Below are 27,080 nucleotides of genomic sequence, written 5' to 3'. Positions count from 1 at the left end.
GGAACCAGTAGAAAGGGTTGCAGGACAGTCACAGGAGCAGTGCACAGACATCTGAACTGTGGTAAGATTTGGGCCCTAAGGCAAGACCCTTCCCATAAGGATGGAAGGGGAGCCTGATCACCTCCCAGGGCGTGACAATTAGTCTGACCCAAGGGGGTTGGGAACACTGGGAGAAGTCCATTGACTTGGACAAAACTCATGCCCTAACTGACACCAGACACGGGTGGGGCTCGAGAGTCAGTCAGAAAGGAAAACCATTTCGGGGACGGGGGATGTGTGTGAAAGTGTGTGAAAGAGATGGTCTCAGAAAAGACCAACGTGGGGCATGACATGGGGAGGCACAGCTCTCTTAGTGTGAACTGTGTGCTCCGAGGTGAATGTGGGAAAAACCAGACCTAGGATGCTGCATACAACCCATAGGACCAGCTCTATGGCTGCAGCTAGCTGTGACAGGAATTAAGGCATGCTCCTGGCTAAGCAGTGTCTGAACCTCCCATAATAGGACCTGATCTAGTGGATCCAAGAGTGAAAGTGTGCCATGAGGGAAGAAATGGGAGGAAAAACGTCAAAGCCTACTCCACTGGACTGTATGCTGAGAAACTTTAAAAAAGGTTTTAATGGTGATTATGGGGTTAAGCTAACTCCACAGAAACTGAGAAGCCTTTGTGAGATAGACTGGCCATCTTTTAATGTAGGGTGGCCAGCTGAAGGGACAATAGACAGGGAGATAATTGGCTGAGTGTTCTGGGTAGTCACTGGGGTTGGAGAACAGCTTGGGCACCCAGATCAGTTCCATATATCGACTCCTGGCTAAGAGTAATTCAAACACACCTTAAGTGGCTGCAGGCCTGCTTTGAGACCTACTGTAAGACTCTGATGGCCCAGATAAAACCAGGAACCATAGAAAAAGACTGCAAGGCATCAGAAAAAGAAAAGGAGTCACAGGAAAAGCAGAAAAATACCTGTCCTACAGGTCACACCTGCAGAGTTAGAAAGTCCACCCCCCATACACCAATTATCCATCCCTGGCAAGGCTTAGACAGGAGGCTGCCCCGGCTGCTTCCAGAGACTCAGACTCAGAAGAAAGCATCCCTCAGGCAACACCACGCAGAGAGGAGCCAGAGCCCTTGCCTGAAAAGCCAAGGGAGGAACTCCAGGGGGATGAGATTGGCCCCCTTAGGTCGGGCCATGCCTGAGCAATGCAGATGCCCCTCTGAGAAACAAGGGGACAAATTTATTTAAATGCACATAATTAAGTCCAAGGGGGAGGACGGCTCTTCATTTATCAGCCCTTCTCTACTACTGATCTCTTAAATTGGAGACAACATAGTCCCTTCTATACAGAGAAGCCTCAGGTTCCTATAGATCTAATGCAGTATTTTTCCTAAGTCACAATCCTGGGCTGATTGCAAAAAACTTCTTCTGTCATTATTTAACATGGAAGAGCACTGTAGAGTTATACAAGCCACTCTCCAGTGGCTGGAGAACAATGCACCTGCAGGCATAGGAGATAATGAGGCAGAATGCACAACAAGCACTCCCAATAGAGGCTGACCCAGGCTGGGACCCTAACCAGACTCAAGGGCTACAAAGTTTGCAGTGTTATCAAGAGGCACTCCTAAATGGAATAAAGGCTGGAGGGAAAAAGGCCACCAATATTGGAAAGGTCTCAGAGGTCTGCCAGAAGCCAGATGAAAGTCCCAGTGAATTTTATGAGAGGCTCTGCAAGGCTTAATAGCTTTACACACCATTTGACCCAGAGGCTGCGGGTAGTCAGTGTATGGTTAATGTGGCATTTGTAAGCCAGGCACAAGGAGACATAAAGTGAGATCTTCAGAAGTTAGAAGGTTTCGAAGGCATGAATATTACCCAGCTTATCCAGGTGGCTACTAATGTGTCTGTAAATCGGGATGTGGAGGTCAAGAGAGAAGCTAGATGTAGGGCTAAGGAAAAGGCAGACTTGTTGGTGGTGGCCTTAGTTGGAAGAGAAACTGGTTTTGTGAGAGGACGTGGTTGTGGTCGCAGTTGTGGTAGAGGACAAGCTAGGCAAACCGGGAAGCTAAGCCAGGACAAGAGGGCCGATCTAGGCTTGAGAGAGATCAATGTGTGAGATGCAAGCAGATGGGACACTGGAAGAATGAACGCCCAGAAAGAGAAAAGGATAAAGGCAACAATCAGGGAATGAATGAATGCCCAGAAAGTGAAAAGGATAAAGGCAACAATCAGGGACAAAACCCCTGGCCAGAACCCCTTGCCACCAGTCTGGCAGGAATAAATGATTTTTATGAGGACTGAGACAGACTGGGCTCCATTTCATTAGGCCCCAGGGAGCCTATGGTCTCAATGGAGATAGGGGGCTGGAAAATGGACTTTATGGTTAATACTGGTGTGGAGCACTCAGTAGTAACTCAAGCAATTGGGCCATTGTCTAAAAATTATGTCAATATAATTTGAGCTACAAGAGTAACAAAAAAGAGGCCTCACTTCAAACCTAAAAGATGTGTGATTGGAGGACAGGAAGTCCAACATGAATTTTTATATTTGCCAAATTGTCCGGTGCTCGCTCCAGAAATCGCAAGCACAAATCTTTACACCAGAAGGGAACATGACTCTAAACCTAGGTCAAAGAAAAGCCAGGGTAATGACCCTTACTGTCCCAACAACAGAGGAACGGAGACTCTGAGAGATGCAAAATTTGTAAAGATGCATTTTGCCAGCAGGAAAATGAGGCAATATATAAGGAATTATTTCTCAAGCTGCCAGGGTTCTGGGCAGAAGACAATCCCCCGGGGCTAGCCATAAATCAGGCACCCATCGTGGTGGAACTGCTGCAGGACACTTACCCAGTGCGAATCCATCAGTATCCCATCCCAGCAGAAGCCACCCTGGATTACAAAGCATATAGACTGGCTCTTTAAATTTGGGCTAATAAAAAGATATGCCTCTTCTCGGAAAACTCCATTGCTACCGGTATTAAAACCCTCCAGAGGTTACCAGCCAGTACAGGATTTGCGGGCCGTAAATAATGTTGCAGCTACATTATATGCCATTGTGCCCAACCCATGTAGAATGCTTGGGTGAATTCCTGTTGACACTGCTTGGTTTACGTGCTTAAGACATAAAGGATGGATTCTTCTGCGTCTGACTAGCTCCTGAAAGCCAGGGCATCTTTGCCTTTGAGTGGGGCTCATCACAGCATACTTGGACCAGACTCCCCCAAGGATTTAAAAGCTCCCCAACCATTTTCAAGAAAGCACTAGCCTCAGACCTGAAGGCTTTCATACTGACAAGCGACCACTGTGTCCTGTTGCAGTACATAGATGATTTATTGTTGGCTGTACCCACAAAAGAAGAGTGCTTTCAAGGCACAGAAAGCCTCCTTCATGTTCTGTGGGAGGCTGGCTATAAGGTATCTAAGGAAAGGGCACAAATCTGTGGCCAAAGAGCAAGGTATCTTGGCTTTAACATCTCTCAAGGGCAGCGTGAGCTTGGATGTGAGCAAAAAGAGACTGTGTGTGGCATTCCTCGACCTGACACTAGATGACAAGTGCAGGAGTTTTTAGGGGCAGCTGGTTTCTGTTGCATTTGGATTGCAAATTTCTCACTCTTGGCATAACCATAGTATAAGGCTACCAAAGAGGGGGGAGAAAGAACCCCTCCTGTGGGGAAAAGAGCAGGACATGGCCTTCAGAGAAATCAAGAAGGTTTTGATTCAGGCCCCGGCATTAGGCCAGACATGACAAAGCCTTTTTATGTCCGTGAAAGAAAAGGAAGAACTACAGGAGTCTTGGTACAAACACCAGGGTCATGGTATCAGCCTGTGGCATATTTGTCCAAGTGACTAGACCTGTTGACTACGGGATGGCCACCCTGTTTCAAGGCATTGGTAGCCACTGCCCTGTTAGTGGAAGATGCTCACAAGCTCACATTTGGACAAAGGTTGATAATTTGGGGGCCCCACATGGTCGTCACCCTGATGGAGCAGAGGGGCCATCACTGGCTTTCTAACCCTAGGATGTTAAGATATCAAGGACTTTTGTGTGAAAACCCCTAATAACCTTGGAGACTGTGAATACTCTAAATTCAGCCACACTGCTGCCAATAGAATGGGTGGAGCATGGAAAGCCCCCATTGTGTGGCCCAGGGTATCGGTGTTGTATGGAAATGGTGGGTGAGGTTTTCTCAAGCCAAAAAGACTTAAAGAACCAGCCCTTAAAAAATCCAGATGTTGAATACTTTACTGATGGAAGCAGCTTCATATCTGAAGGTGTCAGATGGGCTGGATATGCAGTGGTAACACTGAATTCAGTAGCGGAAGCCCGCCCTCTTCCAGTCGGAACTTCAGCCCAAAGAGCTGAGCTAATAGCTCTCACTAGAGCATTGCTCTTGGCCAAAGGAAAGTCAGTAAACATCTATACTGACTCCAGGTATGCTTTTGCCACTTTGCATGCCCATGGAGCCACATATAAGGAAAGAGGATTATTAACTACTGAAGGACAGGAATCAAAAACAAAAAGGAAATAGAGCAGCTCTTAGAAGCTGTGTGGGCTCCAAAAGAACTAGCAGTTATCCATCGCAAAGGGCATCAAACAGGAGGAGGTGACAAGGCTAGAGGAAACAGAAAGGTGGACAGAGAAGCCAAAAGAGCTGCAATGACAGAGGTAACTAAGAAGGAAGAGGAAACACTTACCATGTCCTTACTGGAGCTTTCCCTTACAGAACCCCCTAACTAATCCTCTAATGAAAAAGCTTGGTCTAAGTAGGAGAGTGGAAGTTGCCAGAAAGGAGGTTGGTGGCAGTTCTCAGATGGGAGGCTCACTATCCCAGAAGCAATAGCCCCCCAGTTCATAAAGCAGTTTCATCAAGGAACGCATGTGGGAAAAACTGCATTAGAGACTCTTGTAGGATGGCATTTCTATGTGCCGTGCCTAACTGCCATCACTCGAGCTGTTTGTGAGCAATGTTTAATTTGTGCCCAAAACAATTCATGTCAGGGGCAAACATGGCCCCTAGGAATTCAAGAAACTGGAGCTACAGCCTGTGAAAACCTGCCTGTGGACTCTACTGAGCTGCCCTGAGCCGGAGGCTACCGGTACATGCTAGTGTTTGTCTGCACTTTCTCAGAGTGGGTTGAGGCATTTCCCACCAGGACAGAGAAAGCTCAGGAAGTAACCAGCATCTTACTAAAGGACATTATTCCTAGATTTGGACTGTCTCTAACTTTAGGATAAGACAATGGCCTAGCATTTGTGGCAGAGGTAGTACAACAGCTAACGCAGATGTTAAAAATCAAATGGAAACTGCATACAGCTTATTGCCCACAGAGTTCTGGAAAAGCTGAAAGAATGAACCAGACACTCAACAGCTGTTAAAGAAGTTTTGCCAAGAAATTCATCTAAGGTGGGATCAGGTGCTGCCCATGGTCCTTCTCCGAGTCAGGTGCACCCCTACTAAATTAACACTATGAGCTAGTGTTCAACTGACCACCCCCAATCTTAACTCAGATAAAAGGGGATTTAAAATAAATTGGGGAATTGACCTTAAGAAGGCAAATGTAAGCCTTAGGTGAGACCATGCAGGAAACACAAGAGTGGGTAAGAGTAAGAATACCCGTTAGCCTCACAGATGCAGTACATCCCTTCCAACCTGGAGACTCTGTCTGGGTCAAACGACGGAATCCAACTACCTTAGGGCTTTTATGCGATGGTCCCCATGTTGTGATCTTGTCTACCCCCACTGCTGTTAAAGTTGCAGGTATCACACCTTGGGTTCATTATAGCTGGCTGAAACCAGCAGTGACCACAACTCAGGACCAGTGGACCAGTCAACAAAACGCAGCCACCCGACACAGTTGATCCTGCAGCGAAATCAAGCCACTGCTGACAAGAACAACTGCCCTGGTCTGACCACACCAGACGCTGGTCAGTCCGTCGACGGCTGAAGCTTAAGGAAACATCAAGCCCTGCTCTAGTCACACAACTGGAAACTGACTAGTCTACGCATGGCTGAAGCCTGAGGAAGTCAACAATAGATAAGTAAGTGTGGATTGAATTTACAAGCATAGTTATACTCTTACTTGTACTGATTATTTTACTGTCATGTTATCTTTGCAAATGCTCCCAAGCTTGTTGCCCAGAAGAGTGCCCATGCATAGTACAAGTTTAATCATATGAGTAACACTGAAGCCACTGACACTTTCACCTATGGTTATAAAAGGGGACCAGGATGGCTGCCATCCCTGTATGATAGAAGCCTGGTCTGGAAAAGGTGTGACTAAAACTCTGTTATACCAGACCTACTATGAGTGTACAGGGACTCATACAGGAACTTGTGTCTATAACCAGACTAGTTATTCAGTCTGGGATCCTGGAAACGGGCAGCCCCAAATATGTTATGACCCAGAGTTCTTGCCCTATGACTTCTGGTATGAAGTCCAAATTGGCAAACCCCTAATGCCATCATATACAAACCCCACAGAAACCAGGGTCAGTAAACTTGAAAACAAAACAGAAGTATTCCCTTACTTGCATAAAGGGCCTGTCTCCATATATTTTGATGCCTGCCAAGCTGCACATCTCAGTAAACTAAATAATATTGGGATGATCTGTAAAAATCTAGGACAAGAAAGAGTCAGCAGCAGAGCTGCCAAGGCCATAATAGGAGAGTCCAAAAAGGACGGCCCTGATTATGATAATCAGTGGACCACATATCAATTTAATCACCACCTATAGACAGGAAAGGTTGCTCTGTTTGCCAGCCAAGAGGTAAAGATAGGGTGCAAAACTGGAACATGGAACCCACTCAATCTGACAATACTAAAGCCAAATATGCCTTTGTGGACTGAAGGGCTTAAAGGGCTACTAACCTTTAATCAGGCAGATGCTCTCCTGGGACTTGGAATTCCTCTGGTCATCATCAAGAAAACCCAAAGGACCCAAGTTCAAGTTAGCCCGATGCAACAGTTTAGGTTTCATAAATCTTTCAACAAACACTTTAATCCTGAAGTATCAAAAATTCAAATTCCTCCTATATCAGCGGAAAATCTGTTTGCCCAGCTAGCCAAAAGTATTGCTAACAATTTAGGAGTTACTTCATGTTATGTATGTGGAGGTACTAATACGGGAGATCAGTGGCCCTGGGAAGCCAGATAATTGATGCCACAATTTTACCTTGCCCGAATTTGTTACAAAATTCAATGGAAATCCAAGTGTTTGGCTAATAAGGAATCCCATCAACAGAAAATACTGTATCGCCCATTGGGGCAAGGCCTTCCAGAACCAGGTAGGGGAAACAACTTGCTTGAGTCAACAATATTTTGAAAAATCTAAGAACAGAAGACAGTGGAGAAGCTTTATAGACAATTCCTCTGTGTCAGACTTTAATCCCTTTTTGCAGTTCCCAACACTAAATCACTCATGGTACCAATTAGATGCTCCAGCTGTTTGGAGAGCACCTGCAGGATTGGTTATACTGGATCTGTGGAACAAAGACTTATCAGTTACTACTCAATAAATGCACAGGGGCATGTGTATTAGGAACAATAAGGCCATCCTTTTTCCTACTCCCACTGCAGCAAGGGGAAGATCTAAGCTATTCAGTCTATGATGAAGGCAGAAAAAGAGTCAGAAGAAATGTGTTTATAAAAATAAGTACTGTGGAAAAAAATAAATACTAACATTAAAAAGGACATTGAAATAGGGAGCTGGCAAGATAATGAACGGCCCCCTGAAAGAATTATCAAACACTATGGGCCGGCCACCTAGGCACAAGATGGGTCATGGGGATACAGTACTCCTATTTATATGTTAAACCGCATCATAAGGTTGCAAGAAGTTCTGGAAATTATAGTCAATGAAATAGCCCAAGCCTTAGACTTGCTAGCCATACAGGCGACCCAGATGAGAGATGCCATTTATCAGAACAGGTTAGCACTGGATTGTCTTTTAGCTGCAGAAGGAGGAGTTTGTGGAAAATGAATTTAACAAATTGCTGCTTACAAATTGATGACAATGGAAAAGCTATCATGGAAATCACTACCAGGATGCAGAAGTTAGCTCATGTTCCTGTCCAGACATGGTCTGGTTGGAACCCAAGTTCACTCTTTGGAGGATGTTTTTCATGGTTTGGAGACTTTAAAACTTTAATAATAGGCTTTGTAGCCATAATAGGTGGATGCCTACCCCTTCCCTGTCTCCTGCCACTTCTCATCAGAAGCATCCAATCTACCATAGAAGCAATAGTAGACAGACATACCACCACCTGAATAATGGCTCTGCAAAAGTACCAACTGGTATCCCCAGATGAGTATGTACCCACTCAAGAAATAGCTAACTGTGGTGCTCTTTACTAATCTACATTTGTGTTGAGCACCAAAGGGGGGAAATTAAGAAGGAATTAATGAAATCAACTATAACCTAATAGTAGTAGTAATAGAAATTTTTAAATCCTCTTAAAGTTGCTGCGAAGTGCGACCCCCACCTTACACACTCAAGTTAAAAGAGAGTATTAACGGCCTGTCTTCTCTCTGTGGTCAGTGGACCTTATCTATACTCTCCAACTCCACATTCCTCAAAGTTTATTATAGGCCCATTGAGTTCCTGCTTACCTCCCTAGCACGGCTGCAGGATCACAAGACCGATAAGTTTAGGTTGCAAGACATATTTTTCTCAAGATGTAAGAAATGTTGTAATGCTTGATTAACTGCCTTCATTTCTCTCTTCTGTAACTTACTTCCCGCCTCACATGGTTCCTGCCTTAAGATGTTTAAAAGTAGGGAAAGCCCTTAGTTCGGGGCTCCAACTTTCTGGACATATGTCTGGCTGAGCCAGTGATCACCTTAATAAACTCTCCTGAACCTTTTTCGGTCTCTCCAGTCTTGGATTGTCCCGCAACCAAGGAAGATGATTTTCCTACAGAATGCAACTTTTCCCCACAAGAGATAGCTTTGCAGGGCTATTTCAAAATGTGTCAAAGAAATATATTTTGGGGTAAAAGACTTTGATTTTCTTCAGGGCCTGCTATCTGTTATGTGATGCTGTACTGGAGTCATTTTAGAATTTGGATCCTATTGCTACAAAGAGTCTGTTTTGTCAGTTTTAAGATCTCTGTTTTAATGTTAATGTTGGTCGGTTGTGCTTGAACTCCAAAAAGGAAGAGAGTATAACGAGGCATGTCTGTCCCCCACACCCCCGTAGCTGCCCCTGCTGGCTTTCCATCATGGCCTGACTAATTTTTCAGATTTTCTTGGGTCCTCTTGCTCAAAAGGAGGGTCAATTCAGTCAGTCTGGGGGCTTAGAATTTTATTTTTGATTTACAAGTCCCAGGCAAGACTGCCCCCCACTTCAAGTGCCATAAGATTTGAGGTTGTAATCTGTACTTCTAACCCCTCTCCTTGAGTTCAATTAATTTGTTAGAACTACTTATAGAACAAAGGGCAACACTTACATCAACCCATTTATTATAAAGGATATTACAAAGGATACAGATAAACAGCCAGATTAAAGAGATGCATAGGGTGAGGTGTGGGAGAAGGGGCACAGAGCTTCCATGTCCTCGCCAGATGTTCTACCCTCCCAGAACTTCCTCATGTTCATCTACCCAGAAGCTCCCTGAACTCAGCCTTTTTATTTTATTTTATTTTATTTTATTTTATTTTATTTTATTTTTGAGACGGACTCTCGCTCTGTCGCCCAGGCTGGAGCGCAGTGGCGCAATCTCGGCTCACTGCGAGCTCCACCTCCCAGGTTTACAACATTCTCCTGGCTTAGCCTCCTGAGTAGCTAGGACTACAGGTGCCTGCCACTACACCTGGCTAATTGTTTTGTATTTTTAGTAGAGACAGGGTTTCACCGTGTGTTAGCCAAGATGGTCTCGATCTCCTGACCTAATGATCCACCTGCCTCAGCCTCCCAAAGTGCTGGGATTACAGGCATGAGCCACCACGCCCAGCCCCTTTTGGGTTTCTTAGAGGCTTCATTACACAGGCCTGATTGATTAAATCATTGGTCATTGGTAATCAACTCAACTTTCAGCTCCTCTTTTCTCCTATGAAGTAGGGGGATGGGGAGTGGCGTGGTGGTGGGGTGGGGGAGAAAGTCCTAACCCTCTAATCACAAGGTTGGTTCTCCTGGCAACCAGCCCCCATCCTGAACCCCTAACCCCTGGTCATCTCACTAGCATACAAAAAGGCACTTACCACTTCAGAAATTCCAAGTGTTTTAGCAGCTATGTACCAGGAAACTGGAATGAAGATGAAATATATATTTTACAGTATCATACCATCCACCAAGCTTTTGACTTCTCATTGAATTTTTTAGTTCTAATATTTTCATTTAGTTGTTCTTGATATCTTCTATTTTTTGCTGATTTTTTTTTTCATTTATTTCAAGCATACCTAATTGTTCACTGAAGCCTTTTTGTCAAGGCTACTTTAAAATCTTTGTCAGATAATTCTAACATTTCTGTCATCTCAGTGTTAGCATCTATCCATCATCTTTCTTCATTCATTTGAAACCTTCCTGGTTTTGGTATGAGGAGTGATTTTTAATTCAAACATGAACATTCTTGTAATAAGACTCCGCATCTTATTTAAACCTTATGTTTTAGCTGGCTTTGACATTGCCCAGGTAGGGGAGAGGGGAGGGGCACTACCTCATTACTGCCAGGTGAATACAGATGTCTAGCTTCTTTATCCAGCTTTAGATGACACCTGAGTTGCAAGGAGCTTCCTGCTGTTGTTGGGTGGGGACTAGAGTTCCAGCTCCCCACATGGTCTCCACAGACACTGGCCTGTTCCCTGCTTGGCCTTCTCTCACACCGTCCCCAGCCTGTTAGGACCTTCATCACAGTAATTCCTCTGCCCCTCTAAAATCTTAAGTCCACTGACTTAAACACATCTCCTTCATACCTTTACTTACCTTCTGCCCAGCTTGGATTATCTGTGCCATTCAAATCCTTTGTACTGCTCTCCCTCCACAATACTCATGTGGGAAAACCCAGCTCTACGCAAAACTCCAGATAAGTCTACTTATTTTGTGACACTTGAGAAGCTTAACATGGCTCTGGAGAAGTGCACATGGTATTTGTTGGTGGTCCTAAACTTAATGGTTACACTTATTATAAGATAGACTAAGGCACACTAAAAATTTAAAGCATACATGTGAGCAAACTGATTCATGAATCAGGCAGTTCCAAATGGGAAGTAATTCAGGGCTCTATTGCAGGGCACAAAGAGAGGGTGTTTATAGGGTGAATGTGGAAGCTGAGCAAAGAAATTACTTGATTGGTAAAAGTTTGAACAATTGCCTTATTTGGACTGTTCTGGTGGGAAGTTCAAGACAATATACTAAAGCCCAGTTGGCTGCCTGTGACTGGCTGAGCTTATATTTCATTTTCTTTTAAGTTCTGAGTTAGGCTTTAGTTTGCTTATGTGGGAACCCTGAGTATTGGAGCCACCTCAGTCTAATGGCCTCCTGTTTAATTATTTTAGCACACTTTAACTTCCTGACTGCAAAATATTCATGTGGGCCCTTCTCACCGTCTGACAGCCCCACTACATTTCTACAGTTGGAGATAACCATTTCACTCCTTCCCCCATTTCTTTAAACTAGTACCTCTCCTTCTCCTCTCTTATTTCACTGAGATTTATAAGTGAGAAAAGCCAGAAGACAATGTCCTTATTCCCCCTAACCAGATAACCAACCAGTACTCCTACAACTCTGCCCATACTTTCTGCATTAATTGTCCAAGGTCCTAGCTTGGGCCACCCTTTCCACTGTGGACTTGACACCATTCCCTCTCCCTTACTCCAGGATATTACTCCCTCAGCTATCCTTCCTGTCTCTTGCATCATCAAATTCTTTATTTTTCTCCCTTCCTTCTTTCCTTCCTTCCTTTCTCTTTCTTCTTCCTTTCTTCCTTTTCCCTTCCTTCCTTCCTTTCCTCCCCCTTCCTTCCTTTCCTCCTTCCTTCCTTTCTCTTTTTCTTTCTTTCTCTCCTTTCTTTCTTTCGTTCTTTCTTTCTCTTTCTTTCGTTCTTTCTTTTCTTTCTGTCTGCCTTTCTCTTTCTTTTTCTTTCTTCTCTTTTCATGTCTTTTTTGAATAAGAGTTGTAATAGAGAAACAAAGTCAGCCACAAATACATGGTAATATTTCCCATGTGAAAATAAAATTTCTTGGGCCATTTGTCTCCCTCCACCTCTTCATTCCTTGTCTCCTTTTTACAGCAAAATTTCTCAGAAATAGTTGTCTATATCTGCAGTTTTTACTTCTTTATTCTCTGTCTCTGTATCTGTATCTCTTCTCTCCGTCTTTCTTTTTCTTCCTTATTGTGGAAAATCCTTATGTATCTCTAAAAGATAAGGACTCTTAAAACCTAACCACAATACCATTTAACACCTGAAAAAGCCATACTAATCCTCTATTAATATAATTTTTAAAATTTCATGTGTTTCCAGATTCACTCTTTTTTTTTTTTTTTTGACAGTCTCACTCTGTCACACAGGCTGGAGTGCAGTGGTGCAATCTTGGCTCACTGCAACCTCCGTCTCCTGGGTTTAAGCAATTTCTGTGCCTTAGCCTCCCAAGTAGCTGGGATTAGAGGCATGTGCCACCATGCCCAGCTAATTTTTGTATTTTTAGTAGAGACGGGGTTTCACCATGTTGGCTGGGCTGGTCTCAAACTCCTGACCTTAAGTGATCTGCCCGCCTTGGCTCCCAAAGTGCTGGGATTACAGGTATGAGCTATCCCACCCAGCCAGCCTTTTCCAGATTCAATTTTGTTTTACACATTTTTTTTTCAACTCAGTGTACAAACAAGGGCAACACATTGCATTTTATTGATATGTGTCTTAAGTTTTTAATCTATACATTCCATCTCTCTCTTCTTTTTCTTTGTAATTCATTGTAGAACATAGGGCATTGTCCTCTAAAGTTTCCCAAATTCAGTGTTGATTTTGCTAATTCAATGTGGTTGAGTTTAACATATTTTTCTGTCCCCTGTAGTTTCTATAAACTAATAGTTAAATCTAGAGGATACATCCATTTATAGCAAAAAGATTGCATAAATATCTTTGCAGAATTCTATTGCATCACATCTGGAGAATCATAATGTGTTGGCTCTCCTTTTGTGATGTTAAGGCATCACCTGATCCATTCATTATGTTTCCAGAAGCTTTTCACCTAATGCAGCTATTGATAATTGTTATCTATATCTATTATTTCATGAGGATCTCCATTTTCTCTGGAAATAGATCAGGTTTTCTTCTCTAGCGCTCAACTTAAATCTAATCTCCTTCAACCCCTACCCAGTTTTAATCCCAGAGAGTAACCTAGTGCCACTGAGGCTTTATGTAAGAAGGATTCTGACATAAGTGATTGGAATAATTCTTATACTCAACTGTCTTAAGAAAAACTCTAATAAATAAATGTAGTTCCCAGCCAAGACCAGGCTTTTGAGAGAGTCTTCTAACATCATTTTCCTCAACTGTTTTCTTTTATCATGAGACAACCACAAGAAAAACAATGGCAAGGAACAGCAACTAGGGTTGGGACCATTCTTTACATGGAGTAGAAGTGAATTTTTTTTTGAGAGACAGAGTCTCACTATGTTGCCCAGGCTGGTCTTGAACCCCTGGGCTCAAGTGATACTCTGGCCTTGGCCTCCCAAAGTGCTGAGATTACAGGCATGAGCTACCACACCCGTCCGAGTAGAAGAGAATGACCACTTTTGGAATGTTTGCTGTATGCCAAGTGTTTTAGATAGCTCATATCATTTATTTCTCACAGCAGCTCTGTAAGCTAAGTAGTACTATATATACATTTTTTTAAAATATGAGGAAACGAAGTCTAGTAGAGAGCAAACAACCTTGAAATAAGTCATAGCTTGAAAGTGACTCTGACAGAAGGTTAATGTCCTTTTGTTTTAATGTCAACTTGTTTGACTATACCTAGAATCAGTTTGGCTGGAGCAAAGATTTTGACAATGAACATGTCAATATATCCCTTAAATGTGATTTTTGCCTTCTTGTAAAACCCCCAAGGGAAGAGGAATGGAGAAGCCAAGGTGACATAACTGATGTGTAATGAAATCCTATCTTTCCATTCCTTTTCTTCCCAAGAGACCCTGGCTCCCACACAGACCAGCTCTGGTACAGCTAAGCAGAGGAAGAATGGCAGGGCTTCCAGAGCCCCACTGGCTCTAGTATCACTTGGCAGGGGGAGGATGAGGAGTGTTTCATGGAATTGGCATAATTTAGTCAAAATGGGGAAAAAAGGCACCTGGAATATTTTCCCAATTTCTCCTGGGTTTCTATCTATCATCAGCCAAGTTTGACTACATCTTTTCTTAAATGTAAAATAGCTTGAAGTTATGAATATTTTTTTCAAATACTTTAAACAACAATCAAAAAATCCTTTAAAAAGAAAAACATTTTAAAAAATAGTTCTACAGGGAAACAAGAAACAGGAAAAAGGACAAAGCTTTATAGAACTGTCAACTATTTTGTGAGTTACATACAGATAGAAGACCTTGAATTCTGTTTCATATACATTTTGTAAGGAAGGGGGAAGAGGTTCCTCATAGTGTTCTAGCAGAAATACAGAGGGCTGGCCACTGGTTCAGGACTTTCCACTGATTCTACCAAGAAAGTAACAGATCTAGACTTTCTATTAAAATCTGACACCAACTGGGCACAGTGGCTCACGCCTGTCATCCCAGCACTTTGTTAGACTGAGGCAGACGGATTTTGAGACCAGCCTGGCCAACATGGTGAAACCCTGATTCTAAAAATACAAAAATTAGCCAGACATGGTGATGTGAGCCTGTAATCCCAGCTACTTCGGTGGCTGATGTAGAAGAATTGCTTGAACCTGGGAGACAGAGGTTGCAGTGAGCCAAGATTGCACCACTGCACTCCAGCCTGGGCAACAGAGTAAGACTCTGTTTCAAAAAAAAAAAAAAAATCTGACTCCAAAACTCATATTGTCTCTACTACATTATGAGGTCTCTTGCTCTCTTAATTTGTCTGAAGCACAGTGTTTATAATCTTATAAAGTTATAACAAGAATAGTGAAGACACTCTGAACAAACTCTGGATTCTCGGTGTATTAGTCAAGGTGTGCTAGGCTAGGCTGCAGAAATAAACAAATCTAAAGCTCAGAGGCTTAAGTCTGATGCAGAATTTTTTGATTAATGGGCTTTCCTAGGTGGCTGTCACTTTAAGTAGTAGACTCAGGATCCTTATATTCAGAGGCTCCACTCTCCCCTAAGCCTGAGTCCTGGTTGGATCCTCTGAAATCAGATAGCTGACAACAAACAAGAGAGAGAGGTGTTTGGGGGAAAAGGGATGCATTTGTGAAGGATCTCATGAATTTAGGCCTAGAAGTAGCATGTATCATTTCTGCCCACATTTCAATAGCCTCACCCTGACTTTCAGGAACCTGAGAAGTTAGCCTATCTGAGGACCCAGGAGAAAAGAGAAATACTTTGGTAAGCAACTACATCAGAAGTAGTACATCAAGAAATAACACTATATTAACATATAAAAATAATACATGCATATGGTTAAAATATAATAAATTTTATATAAAATAAAGAGTAGTCTCAAGGGAATAAGTGGGATAGATATATGTAACTAGTTTTCCAAGCAAGTCTTAACACTTTTTCCCCCAACTTTTGTTTTCTCCCTTTTTTATCCCTTAATGTAATGACCTTTTGGAATGATTCCACAATTTCACAATCACTTTGTTTTTAAAAGTCGGTCCACTCAAAAATTTAAATCTCAAACTCAATGTATGTTGTACCTGTTTGCCTCTCCCCAGCATAGGCTTGACCTGTACTTCTGGGGACATGTGGTGGGCAGTTTGGTTGTCCACTCTTCTCCTCTGGCTCTGACACCTGGAATAGAGACACGTGGCCTTATTTATCACTGACACCTTTCCCTTCTCCTTCTTTTAAACTCTGGATCCTCCATTGTTGAGGGTAAGGAAACAAGATTAAAGTAAGAGGGCTGGGTGTGACTTTCACCCTCTGTCTGTTGGGTCTACCTGGTCAAGCCCAGGCACCTTCTGAAGATCCATTTGATGTACCAGATATGCACATATACTTGCAACACTCTCTCTTATGCTTCAGGCCTCTCCTCTGGTGTCCTCCAACCCTGCTCTACTGTCTCTGCCTTGCCATTCATCTCTACTTCTCTTTCTGGCTCAGTTTCTCACTCAGTCAGGCAGAAGGGGATATCAACCAAGGAATGTGATGCCAGTCTCTTCTTAGAACCATCTCTCACCTTCACAGGGGATTCCCTTGGTATCCCTGACAGCAAAGGGGGTGAAAAAAATACTCTTTTCCATTTTCCCCGGCTTCTAATGTAAGCTGAGAAGCAGGATGGTGAGTCTGGGAAATTGGTCGGAGGTAGTGGGGGCCAGTTGAGCTACCTTTTCACAAACCCGGAGAGAGGTGCTTTACTTAGTCCTTGTTGACAATTCTCTTTAGAATGCAAAAATCAGAGGTTTAGTGTCTCTTCATTCCTATCTTTGGGCTTTAGTTGGGAAATGTGGAAAAATAGTAGGTCTTACTAACCATCATTTTGATATATATATATAGGATTAAAATATAACACACACATATATAAATCTGTGTGTATATATGTGTACATAGATATATAGATATTCCCCTTTAAAACATAAATTAGTTCATATTACACATACCTCACTTTGAAAATCTTTTTTCTTTTTTTTGGAGATGGAGTTTCGCTCTTGTTGGCCAGGCTAGAGTGCAATGGTGCGATTATGGCTCATTGCAATCTCCACCTCCTGGGTTCAAACGATTCTTCTGCTTCAGCCTTCTGAGTAGCTGGGGTTACAAGTGCCCACAACCACACCTGGCTGATTTTTGTATTTTTAGTAGCGATGGGATTTCACCATGTTGGCCAGGTTGGTCTCAAACTCCTGACCTCAAGTGATCTGTCTGCCTCGGCCTCCCAAAGTGCTGGGATTACAGGTGTGAGCCACTGCGCCTGGCCAGATCTTTTCATATTAACATGTTTAGATATAATAGGGTACCTCTGGGGTACTGAGAACCAGCAAGAAGTGGCTAGAAACACATCAAAGCAAACTGACCAACACAAAAAGCCTGAGTCTCAACCTCAACTCTTTTTTGCTAAAAATTATCTCTACCAAACCTTCCAATTAGCAACAGCTACAACAAAACAGCAGCAGTGAACACTTATTGAATATTTGTATGTGCGACTGACACCAATATTTTATTCAATACTCACAATAACCTTTAAGATATATACTGTGGCTATTCTCATTTTACTGATGAGAAACATGAGGATTAGAACAATTAACTTGCCCAAGGTCACAGAACTACAATGTGGTGGACTTAGTATTTCAACTCAGGATGGTGTGACCCCTAAAATATATTCTTAATCAATTTGTCTTTGTTCATCTATACATTGAATGCTATACTCTCACTGAGGATGTGGCTTCCCTTCAATTTTTCATTTAAATATAAATTATTCAACCTGAGTATTCATGTAGATAATTCTTACTGAGGCCTCATTTGTACTAAAGAACCTATGAACTCCAGTTACCCTAGACTCTTTGTTTGTTTATTTATTTATCTATTTATATATTTTTTCAAGACATGGTCTAATTTTGTTCCCCCAGGCTGGAGTACAGTGGTGAGCTCATGGCTTACTGCAACCTTGACCTCCTGGGCTCAAACGATCCTCCCACCTCAGCCCCCCAAGTAGCTGGGACCACAGGTATGCACCGCCACACCTAACTTTTGTACTTTTTGTAAAGATGGGGCTTCACCATGTTGCCCAGGCTAGTCTGGAACTCCTGAGCTCAAGCGAGCCACCTGCCTTGGCTGCCCAAAGTGCTAGGATTACAGGCATGAGCCATCATGCCCAGCTAGATTCTTCAGTGTACACTATACCTACCCTGAAATTTATATTTCTTACACTAGTGTTTTACTCAAGACTAGTGTTCTGCATTGGTAGAATATGCAGTCCATAGTATGATTTGAGTGGTAAATAGAATTATCTTTCTCTAACTTATTAAACTGAGATGCCACCATTGGTGATTCAGTCTTTGGAGCATTGACTAAAGTGAAAGTAAGAAGCAGGCAGATGATCTAAAAGGGCTCAAATAAGTAAACTAAATAATAAAACTGTTGCAGGAATTAAGGGACAGGAGAGACCAATGGGTGGGACAGGAGGATTTTATTAGGTGAGCACCAGCCCAGAGGATTAACATCCAAAGGCCGAGCCCCAAACAAAGACAGGGCTTCACTTTTATACATGCATTTGAAAGGAGGTTGGTCAACTTCATGGTGTGAAACCTGTAGGGTGGGCAAGCAAGCTTACAGAAGCAGAACAAAGGCAGTTTGTTAAACAGTGACAGGTTTTGCAACTCAAGCATATCTTGTGACCTTGCTGTGCTGTACAGAAGGGAAAAACAGGAACTTATAAAATTTTGCAAAATAATTATGAGAATGATAAGGGGGAAGGGGGAAGCTGAAAGAGAAGAAAAACTTGCTTTTCTCATCCCTGCTCTGGGATGGGAGGGAGAGGCTCTCGAACCCATCCCTTGAGGGCCCTGGCTCTGCAGATAGTGTTATCAAAGCCCTTCCAGAGCCCTGCCTATCGCTGGTCTTGGAGTGAGTCAGCCTCCAAAAAAACTTGTTTTTTTTTTATATCTCCTGCTTCAAAACAATTACTTTGGAACATAGATTTTTCAACCAAATCTCAAAGGAGTGGGCAGGAAGTACCCACAAAACACCAGGAAAAGTTTAAGAAGAAAGACTTGTATGTATAGAGTATAAAATTGAAGGAGAAAATTGGAGGGAAAGAGATTCATTGACTTTTGCCCTTAAGAACATAGGCCCTCAAAATGCCAAGTTTGCCATAGAGAAACATATCTGTCAAAACTTGGAACCAGGCACTGGTGGGATGAGATTAATTAGAGGTGATGGGGATCAGTATAGGACACCCAGCAGGGCTGAGTAGGTACAAAGGCCAGGCCAAATGTGACTCCTCTAGGGACAGACTCAAGTTCACATGGGTTTAAAATTGGGTTCCAGCCTGGGAGATGAGGCTGTTGGGTGAGTTTCTCACACAGAGTGTGAGTGTGATGAAAGCACAAGTGTGACAAGTGCTGCCAGTGAGGCTACAAAGCTAGTGAAAGGTGGGATGTCATTCAATCAAATGTGAGGCAGAAACCAGCTGGCAAAGGTAAAGCATGCAAGTCTTACACATTTTATGTTATTTTACTTTACACTATATATATTTTTATTTATTTATTTTTATTTTACTTTAAGTTCTAGGGTACATGTGCACAATGTGCAGGTTTGTTACATATGTATACATGTGCCATGTTGGTGTGTTGCACCCATTAACTCGTCATTTACATTAGGTATATCTCCTAATGCTATCCCTGCCCTCCCCCACACCCCACGACAGGCCCCGGTGTGTGATGTTCCCCACCCTGTGTCCAAGTGCTCTCATTGTTCAATTCCCACCTAAGAGTGAGAACATGCGGTGTTTGGTTTCTGTCCTTGCAGTAGTTTGCTGAGAATGATGGTTTCCAGTTTTATCCATGTCCCTACAAAGGACATGAACTCATCCTTTTTTATAGCTGCATAGTATTCCATGGTGTACATGTGCCACATTTTCTTAATCCAGTCTATCATTGATGGACATTTAGGTTGGTTCCAAGTCTTTGCTATTGTGAATAGTGCCGCAATAAACATACTTGTGCATGTGTCTTTATAGCAGCATGATTTATAATCCTTTGGGTATATACCTAGTAATGGGATGGCTGGGTCAAATGGTATTTCTAGTTCTAGATCCTTGAGGAATCACCACAGTCTTCCACAATGGTTGAACAAGTTTACAGTCCCACCAACAGTGTAAAAGTGTTCCTATCGCTCCATATCCTCGCCAGCACCTGTTGTTCCCTGACTTTTTAATGATCGCTATTCTAATTGGTGTGAGATGGTTCTCATTGCAGTTTTGATTTGCGTTTCTCTGATGGCCAGTGATGATGAGCATTTGTTCATTTGTCTATTGGCTGCACAGATGTCTTCTTTTGAGAAGTGTCTGTTCATATCCTTTGCCCACTTTTTGATGGGGTTGTTTTTTTCTTGTAAATTTGTTTGAGTTTTTTGTAGATTCTGGATATTGGCCCTTTGTCAGATGAGTAGATTACAAAAATTTTCTCCCATTCTGTAGGTTGTCTGTTCACTCTGCTGGTAGTTTCCTTTGCTGTGCAGAAGCTCTTTAGTTTAATTAGATACCATTGTCAATTTTGGCTTTTGTTGCCATTGCTTTTGGTGTTTTAGACATGAAGTCCTTGCCCATGCCTATGTCCTGAATGGTATTGCCTAGGTTTTCTTCTAGGGTTTTTATGGTTTTAGGTCTAACATTTAAGTCTTTAAAACCATCTTGAATTACTTTTTGTATAAGGTGTAAGGAAGGGATCCAGTTTCAGCTTTTCTGAAATAGCTAGCCAGTTTTCCAAGCACTATTTATTAAATAGGGAATCCTTTCCTCATTTCTTGTTTTTGTCAGGTTTGTCAAAGATTGGATGGTTGTAAATGTGTGGTGTTATTACTGAGGGCTCTGTTCTGTTCCATTGGTCTATATCTCTGTTTTGGTACCAGTACCATGCTGTTTTGGTTACTGTAGCCTTGTAAAATAGTTTGAAGTCAGGTAGCGTGATGCCTCCAGCTTTGTTCTATTTTCTTAGGATTGTCTTGGCAATGCGGGCTCTTTTTTGGTTCCATATGAACTTTAAAGTATTTTTTTCCAATTCTGTAAAGAAAGTCATTGGTAGCTTAATGCAGATGGCATTCAATCTATAAATTACCTTGGATGGTATGGCCATTTTCACGATATTGATTCTTCCTATCCATGAGCATGGAATATTCTTCCATTTGTTTGTGTCCTCTTTTATTTCGTTGAGCAGTGGTTTGTGGTTCTCCTTGAAGAGGTCCTTCACATCCCTTGTAAGTTGAATTCCTAGGTATTTTACTCTCTCTGAAGCAATTGTGAATGGGAGTTCACTCATGATTTAGCTATTTGTCTGTTATTGGTGTATAAGAATGCTTGTGATTTCTGCACATTGATTTTGTATCCTGAGACTTTGCTGAAGTTGCTTATCAGCTTAAGGAGATTTTGGGATGAGACAATGGGGTTTTCTAAATATACAATCATGTCATCTGCAAACAGGGACAGTTCGACTTCCTCTTTTGCTAATTGAATACCCTGCATTTCTTTCTCCTGCCTGATTGCCCTGACCAGAACTTCCAACACTATGTTGAATAGGAGTGATGAGAGAGGGCATCCCTGTCTTGTGCCAGTTTACGAAGGCAATGCTTCCAGTTTTTGCCCATTCAGTATGATATTGGCTGTGGGTTTGTCATAAATAGCTCTTATTATTTTGAGATATGTTCCATCAATACCGAATTTATTGAGAGTTTTTAGCATGAAGAACTGTTGAATTTTGTCAAAGGCCTTTTCTGCATCTATTGAGATAATCATGTGGTTTTTGTCTTTGGTTCTGTTTATATGCTGGATTACATTTATTGATTTGTGTATGTTGAACCAGCCTTGCATCCCAGGGATGAAGCCCACTTGATTATGGTGGATAAGCTTTTTGATGTGCTGCTGGATTCAGTTTGCCAGTATTTTATTGAGGATTTTTGCATCGATGTTCATCAGGGATATTGGTCTAAAATTCTCTTTTTTTGTTGTGTCTCTGCCAGGCTTTGGTATCAGGATTATGCTGGCTTCATAAAATGAGTTAGGGAGGATTCCCTCTTTTTCTGTTGATTGGAATAGTTTCAGAAGGAATGGTACCAGCTCCTCCTTGTACCTCTGGTAGATTTCGGCTGTGAATCTGTCTGGTCCTGGACTTTTTTTGGTTGGTAGGCTATTAATTATTGCCTCAATTTCAGAGACTGTTATTGGTCTATTCAGGGATTCAACTTCTTCCCGGTTTAGTCTTGGGAGGGTGTATGTGTCCAGGAATTTATCCATTTCTTCTAGATTTTCTAGTTTATATGTGTAGAGGTGTTTATAGTATTATCTGATGGTAGTTTGTATTTCTGTGGGATCAGTGGTGATATCCCCTTTATAATTTTTTTATTGCGTCTATTTGATTCTTCTCTCTTTTCTTCTTTATGAGTCTTGCTAGCAGTATATCAATTTTGTTAATCTTTTCAAAAAACCAGCCCCTGGATTCATTGATTTTTTGAAGGGATTTTGTGTCTCTATCTCCTTCAGTTCTGCTCTGATCTTAGTTATTTCTTGCCTTCTGCTAGCTTTGAATGTGTTCACTCTTACTTCTCTAGTTCTTTTAATTGTGATGTTAGGGTGTCAATTTTAGATCTTTCCTGTTTTCTCTTGTGGGCATTTAGTGGTATAAGTTTCCCTCTACACACTGCTTTAAATGTGTCCCAGAGATTCTGGTATATTGTGTCTTTGTTCTCATTGGTTTCAAAGAACATCTTTATTTCTGCCTTCATTTCGTTATTTACCCAGTAGTCATTCAGGTTGTTCAGTTTCCATGTAGTTGAGTGGTTTTGAGTGAGTTTCTTAATCCTGAGTTCTGGTTTGACTGCACTGTGGTCTGAGAGACAGTTTGGTATAATTTCTGTTTTTTTACATTTGTTGAGGAGTACTTTACTTCCAACTATGTGGTCAATTTTGGAATAAGTGAGATGTGGTGCTCAGAAGAATGTATATTCTGTTGATTTGGGGTGGAGAGTTCTCTAGATGCCTATTAAGTCCACTTGGTGCAGAGCTGAGTTCACTTCCTGGATATCCTTGTTAACTTTCTGTCTCATTGATCTAATGTTGACAGTGGGGTGTAAAAGTCTCTCATTATTATTGTGTGGGCATCTAAGTCTCTTTGTACATCTCTAAGGACTTGCTTTATGAATCTGGTTGCTCCTGTATTGGGTGCATATATATTTAGGATAGTTAGCTGCTCTTGTTTAATTGATCCCTATACCATTATGTAATGGCCTTCTTTGTCTCTTTTCATCTTTGTTGGTTTAAAGTCTGTTTTATCAGAGACCAGGATTGCAACCCCTGACTTTTTTTGTTTTCCATTTGTTTGGTAGATTTTCCTCCATCCCTTTATTTTGAGCCTATGTATGTCTCTGCACGTGAGATGGGTCTCCTGAATACAGCACACTGATGGGTCTTGACTCTTTATCCAATTTGCCATTCTGTGTCTTTTAATTGTAGCATTTAGCCCATTTACATTTAAGGTTAATATTGTTATGTGTGAATTTGATCCTGTCATTATGATGTTAGCTGGTTATTTTGCTCATTAGTTGATGCAGTTTCTTCCTAGCATCGATGGTCTTTATAATTTGGCATGTTTTTGCAGTGGCTGGTACCGGTTGTTCCTTTCCATGTTTAGTGCTTCCTTCAGGAGTTCGTGCAGGGCAGGCCTGGTGGTGACAAAATCTCTCAGCATTTGCTTGTCGGTAAAGGATTTTATTTCTCCTTCACTTAGTTTGGCTGATATGAAATTCTGGGTTGAAAATTATTTTCTTTAAGAATGTTGAATATTGGCCCCCACTCTCTTCTGGCTTGTAGAGTTTCCGCCGAGAGATCCGCTATTAGTCTGATGGGCTTCCCTGAAACCTGACCTTTCTCTCTGGCTGCCCTTAACATATTTCCTTCATTTCAACTTTGGTGAATCTGACAATTATGTGTCTCGGAGTTTCTCTTCTCGAGGAGTATCTTTGTGGCATTCTCTACATTTCCTGAATTTGAATGCTGGCCTGCCTTGCTAGGTTGGGGAAGTTCTCCTGGATAATATCTTGCAGAGTGTTTTCCAACTTGGTCCCATTCTCCCCATCACTTTTGGGTACACCAAACAAACATAGACTTGGTCTTTTCACATAGTCCCATATTTCTTGGAGGCTTTGTTCATTTCTTTTTAGTCTTTTTTCTCTAAACTTCTCTTCTCACTTCATTTCATTCATTTGATTTTCAATCACTGATACCCTTTCTTCCAGTTGATCAAATCGGCTACTGAAGCTTGTGCATTTGTCATGTAGTTCTCTTGCCATAGTTTTCAGCTCTATCAGGTCATTTAAAGACTTCTCTACACTGGTTATTCTAGTTAACCATTCATCTAATATTTTTTCACGGTTTTTAGCTTCTTTGCAATGGGTTTGAACTTCCTCCTTTAGCTCGGAGAAGTTTGATTGTCTGAAGCCTTTTTCTCTTCATGTAAAAGCCATTCTCCATCCTTCTTTGTTCCATTGCTGGCGAGGAGCTGTGTTCCTTTGGAGTGGGAGAGGCACTCTGATTTTTACAATTTTCAGATTTTCTGCTCTGTTTTTTCCCCATCTTTGTGGTTTTATCTACCTTTGGTCTTTGATGATGGTGATGTACAGATGGGCTTTTGGTGTGGATGTCCTTTCTGTTTGTTAGTTTTCCTTCTAACAGTCAGGACCCTCAGCTGCAGGTCTGTTGGAGTTTGCTGGAGGTCCACTCCAGACCCTGTTTGCCTGGGTATCAGCAGCAGAGGCTGCAGAACAGCGAATATTGCTGAACAGCAAATGTTGCTGCCTGATCATTCCTCTGGAAGCTTCGTCTCAGAGGGGTACCTGGCCATGTGAGGTGTCAGTCTGCCCATGCTGGGGGGTGCCTACCAGTTAGGCTATTTGGGGGTTAGGGACCCACTTCAGGAGTCAGTCTGCCCATTCTCAGATCTAAACTCCATGCTGAGAGAACCACTACTCTCTTCAAAGCTGTCAGACAGGGACATTTAAGTCTGCAGAGGTTTCTGCTGCCTTTTGTTTGGCTATGCCCTGCCCCCAGAGGTGGAGGCTACAGAGGCAGGCAGGCCTCCTTGAGCTGCAATGGGCTCCACCCAGTTGGAGCTTCCAGGCTGCTTTGTTTACCTACTCAAGTCTCAGCAATGGCGGGTGCCCCTCCCCCAGCCTTGCTGCCATCTTGCAGTTCTATCTCAGACTGCTGTGCTAGCAATGAGTGAGGCTCCGTGGATGTTGGACCCTCTGATCCAGGTGCGGGATATAATCTCCTGGTGTGCCATTTGCTAAGACCATTGAAAAAGCACAGTATTAGGGTAGGAGTGACCCAATTTTCCAGTTGCCATTTGTCACAGCTTCCCTTGGCTAGGAAAGGGAATTCCCTGACCCCTTGCACTTCCCAGGTGTGGTGATGCCTTGCCCTGCTTTGGCTCACACTTAGTGGGCTGCACCTACTGTCCTGCACCCACTGTCCCACAAGCCCCAGTGAGATGAACACGGTACCTCAGTTGGAAATGCAGAAATCACCCATCTTCTGCGTCGCTCACGCTAGGAGCTGTAGACTGGAGCTGTTCCTATTTGGTCATCTACACTATGTACATTTTTAAATTCCCTTTTCCACAGAAGAAGTCTATAGAAAAATAAAATAAAGTCCCTTTTAGTCTCCTAAGTAAAAGGATTCAACAGCTTTTAGTAAGCCAAAAATATAAAAGAACCATTAAATTAGAGAATAATAGACAAATAATGAGGTTAGCTGATCAGACTGAAGGATGGACACTTACACCGAAAAAAAAAAAAAAGGCTTCCATGAGTCATGACTGAGTCTGAAAGCAGTTATTTTTAAGCACACGTTGACTGAACAGTGGCTGAGAGCTAAGCACTTGTCATGCCTGATCTTACTGGATTTTCCTAATAACCCATGATGTGAGTATTATTATTTCCATTATTGTTATTATTTTTAAATCTAACAGGGAACCTAAAACTTGGCTTGGGTAACTTACTCAGAGTTTCACAGCCAGGTCATGGCCAAAGCAGAATTTGAACTTGGTTTGACTTTAGAACCTGGGCTCTTAATCATACATGATACCTACTCTGAAGGCAGCAGATATTGGGAATCAAGTCAGAAGGAGACTGGGATTCAGTGCCAGGATATCCATTCCCTAAAGATGCTGGGTAACAAGAGAATAAGGCAGGAAGTGTGGATGGGGAGCAAGGTCAGAACAGGAGGAGTGTCTAAGAGCATCTCCTACCTGGATTCTGTACTGAACTTCAGGGACAGTAACTTTGAAGGTTAGGAAGAGAAAGGGAAAGGGAATCTAGAATGTGTCACACCATTCCCCCCTTGCTTGGCTATGAGGCCTTCTGAATATCTGAAGCAAATAGGTTAATTAAAATGTAACTTCCTCAGATCACCTTCATCTACTCTACATGGTGCCACAAGGTGCCAAGTGGTCTCTTCTTATTTATTTATTTATTTAGAGACAGAGTCTCGCTATTTCGCCCAGGCTGCAGTGCAGTGGCAAGATTTCAGCTCAGGGCAACTTCTGCCCCCCAGGTTCAAGCAACTCTCATGTACAGCCTCTCAAATAGCTGGGATTACAGGCATGCACCACCATCCCCGGCTAATTTTTGTATTTTTAGTAGAGATGCGGTTTTGCCATGTTACCCAGGCTGGTCTTGAACTGGTCTCAAGTGATCTACCCTCCTTGGCCTCCCAAAGTGCTGGGATTACAAGTGTTAGTCACCGCACCTGACCACCAAGTGGTCCCTTCTAAGAGAGGTTTTCAAGTGACAAAGTCCTTGGTGTCTAAGGATAGACATCAGGCCATTGTCCATGTCTGGGAGGTAACCTGAGGAGGTGAAAGTTCACACAGCCATGAAATAATAGATGTAGTCATAAAGAATAAGCAAAAAAGAACAAAGAAGAATAATAAGGAATAAATGAAGGTTGAATTATTTAGAGCTGGGCAAGGGCCTGGTTCAGAAGAGGAAGTAAGTGGATGCAGCTGCCACAGGATGAGGGTGTGATTTAGATAATTCTGACATCTAGACTGAGAGCTACAGGGTTGCAAATTATTCTCACTTCATTGGATATTCTCAGCACAGTCAGCAACCATGAAATACAATAAACTGTTAAAAAAAAAACTTTAGATGAATTAAATTTAACAGAATTAAATTGCACAAGAAACAATTCTCAAATCAGGCAGGCCCCTGATCCACCAACCAGATTAGGTTTAGAGACATCCAGGTGCTGCCACGTGGTCAGAGATGACTTAC

At 42.3% G+C, this 27,080-nt stretch overlaps 1 protein-coding gene across 5 annotated transcripts in view; it reads right to left on the bottom strand.

Annotated features, from left to right (window-relative positions):
* The window catches only part of ACSM3 (acyl-CoA synthetase medium chain family member 3), a 68,558-nt gene that overhangs the window by 38,129 nt on the left and 3,349 nt on the right, over nt 1-27,080 (bottom strand). For 2 of the 5 annotated variants that reach the window (XM_077986435.1, XM_077986437.1), the window contains exons 2-3: nt 25,308-25,434; nt 15,800-15,893 (exon numbers count right to left, since the gene is read on the bottom strand). The gene's annotated coding sequence lies outside the window, so the exon portion shown is untranslated. Of the gene's footprint in view, nt 1-10,195; nt 10,240-15,799; nt 15,894-25,307; nt 25,435-27,080 lie in introns of all 5 variants that reach the window. The other 3 variants (XM_077986434.1, XM_077986436.1, XM_001089747.5) reach the window with 3 other exon arrangements.

The sequence above is a fragment of the Macaca mulatta genome, chromosome 20, assembly GCF_049350105.2.
Source record: "Macaca mulatta isolate MMU2019108-1 chromosome 20, T2T-MMU8v2.0, whole genome shotgun sequence".
Lineage (NCBI taxonomy): Eukaryota > Metazoa > Chordata > Mammalia > Primates > Cercopithecidae > Macaca > Macaca mulatta.
The sequence above is the reverse complement of the archived record's forward strand: the minus strand, read 5'-3'. Positions and strand labels throughout refer to the sequence as shown.